At 32.8% G+C, this 2,841-nt stretch overlaps 1 long non-coding RNA gene across 1 annotated transcript; it reads left to right on the top strand.

Moving 5' to 3' along the window:
* Positions 1-1,124: 1,124 nt before the first annotated feature.
* LOC124889341 lies at positions 1,125-2,441 on the top strand. Its single transcript, XR_007048254.1, has 2 exons — positions 1,125-1,389; positions 2,034-2,441. It is a non-coding gene; the product is annotated as an uncharacterized LOC124889341 (long non-coding RNA).
* The last annotated feature ends 400 nt before the right edge of the window (positions 2,442-2,841 follow it).

Raw genomic sequence — 2,841 nt, 5'->3', positions numbered from 1 at the left:
TGTGTTTATTTCTATGAGTGGAAGTCCTAAATTGTATAGAATTCCTTTTCTTTATTTTGAATTCTTATCTGTACTCCAAATAAAAGTTTTGAAAAGGGCTTTCTTATACTAATTTTTAAACACATTTGTTGCACGTGTGTCCCAATTCTGTTAACAGTAAGAAACTTTAAATGATAAACTCTTTTTTTTCCTTACTCTATTTTATATTTTCTTCTTAAATTTATTCTAATTTTAATCTCACATCTTCATCTGTTTGCATAAAAAATTTCACAATCTCATATCTTCATCATCTTGGATCAAAATTTTCACAATCTCACATTTTCGTTAGTTTGAATCATATCGTTTTCTTTTTATAAAATGTTTATGGCTGCTAAAGGGTTTGAAAAATATTGAGTGAACTTGAAATAGATTTAGACATCACAAAAGTAGAACCATGAGACCTACAAGCTAAAGTTTCTATACAAAAGAATAATAACAACAAGAATTGTTAGAACTGAACAAAATTACATATAAAAAACTGGCTTTGATCATTCATCATCTTTAAAGAAAAAGAGAGAGTTTTATATTAGTAGCTACTTTCTCTATTTTTAAATATTTATCATTTTTGGTAAAAAAAAAATGATTCATAATACTTGTCATTTCAGAAATGTCAAAGATATAATTAGTTGTTTGTTTCAATCTTTCTCCTTAGTTATAAATATGGCGAGATATTAATGTGGTGCAAAGAAAAACTATTAAATTGAAAGGTGTAATAAGTAAGAATAATTTATTTAGTTAAATTACCCTATGATATATATTGTTTTTCTTAAAAGATGCAAAAATAAACATGACAAGAATTTAGAAACGAATTTTGTTATATGTGTCTAATTTGCTCTCATGAATTAAATCGCCTTGAGTAGCATCCGATTAAATATTAAACATACTCGCATATAGCTGATAACTACTCATTTCACACTCACAAAATCCTACCTGCCTTTTAGAAGCTACTATTAGTAATAATGACACAAAACAAAGTAGAAGATGAATTTTTTTTTTTTAAATGACATCTAATTTTTCATATTTTCCTACATAAATTAACTATATAAAATGGGTACTTCTACGTCATGAATATACCTTGCCACTAGCTCACTTTAGACAACAAGTGAATTAGAACTTCTCCTCCTTATCCTTTAATCTGCCACAAAGTATCATTTCCTTAATACACACCATTCACTTTCTAGTTTACAATAGATCTCACGATCGCATTTCTTGGGGCTTAACTTACTCCGGCAAATTTACTGTTAAGTCTTGTTTCATGGAACTTCTTGCTAACACAGAGTAAGAAGCTTCTGCGGGAACCAGTACTAACCTTGCCTGGATATGGAAACTCCACCTCCCGCCAAAAATAAAGTAATTTCTCTGGATCTTTGCCCATAATAGACTCCCCACAGCTAAATATTTGGAACATATTGGGGTCTTACATTCATCTCTCTGTAGGACTTGCAATTCAGCAGAGATCGATGGCTGCATAATCTCATATGGATCCTTCCTAAACTGCACATTTATAGAATACCTTCAAAAGTATTTTTAGCCTTCTGCCTGTGGTCTATATGAACTGCTTGCAATAAACTCATCTTTGAAGAAACAACCATCAATCTTACAATTCATAACATAGCCCATATGGCGCAAGAATTCTGATTTTTGGCAGGACCAACTAGAGTCCCTAAGAGATCTATCATGCTTTATGTTAAATGGAACCCCCCGGTTCACTCTCATGTTATGTTAAATACTGATGCTTTCTTTGACGCCACTACTGGTATATGTCGTACCGGAGGCGTGTTTCGGGATTACTATGGGAATTGGATACTTGGCTTCGCTAGCTTTAGCTATAGTGCTAATACTCTTAAAGCTGAAGCGAAAGCCGTCTTTCAAGGACTTAGCATTGGACAGGAGCATGCAATCTCCTCCATTCAGATTAACATTGACTCTAAAGAGCTTGTTGCGCAACTTGGTTGTTCGCCCACTAACAATTGTCCGCTTTTGTGCGATTGCAGGTGCCTCCTCCAAAAATTGGGTAGTCCTGATATATGCCATATCTACAGTGAACAGAACAGACTAGCGGATGCTTTAGTATCTACTATTACTACTACTACTGCTGCTTTCATGCATAACTCCCCGGCTTCAGTTATGCTTTTTTGGGAATCTCCGCCATCCCTCATGGATATTTTGCGTGCCGACCAATGTGGAGATTTGACAGCCCGTAGGGTGAAATACTCATCTATAGATCAGGATGTACATAACATAAGTGTTGTTGATGTTGTACATATTCCTACTAGCCTAGCTAGCGCTACTTCTGCTAGCTCTTTTGTAGTGGCTATGCCACAGTTACTGTCCCTGTAGAACTTTTGTTACATAAATAAAAGCCTTTCTGACCAAAAAAAAAGAAGGTAAACGTTGCCAAATTGGCCTTATCACACTCTTGAGTGTGCATAAACATTTGAATTCATGACAATAAGTTATTGTTTTTCTTAGCATTTGTTCAACAAGATGGAGCACAAGTTGAAAAAAGTCACTAATTTGAAGGATATGAAAAATAATAACAATTCGTATCATGATTTTATTTTAATTCTTATCTCTACGTCAAATCAAAGTTTTAAAAAAGACTTTATTTTATTAGTTTCTGGACACGTACTTTGCACATGTGTCCAAATTCTATTCGTATAATTTTTTAAAATGAAAATTTCTAATTTTTTTCTTATATATCTCTTTTAGTTTCTTCTTAATTTTTCTCCATATCTATTCTCTCACATATTTAGTATATATATCGAAATTGATTCACTTTTAAAGATGATGAATTGAACT

This window comes from Capsicum annuum, chromosome 1 (assembly GCF_002878395.1).
Source record: "Capsicum annuum cultivar UCD-10X-F1 chromosome 1, UCD10Xv1.1, whole genome shotgun sequence".
Lineage (NCBI taxonomy): Eukaryota > Viridiplantae > Streptophyta > Magnoliopsida > Solanales > Solanaceae > Capsicum > Capsicum annuum.
This window is presented reverse-complemented; position numbering and strand designations above follow the sequence as displayed.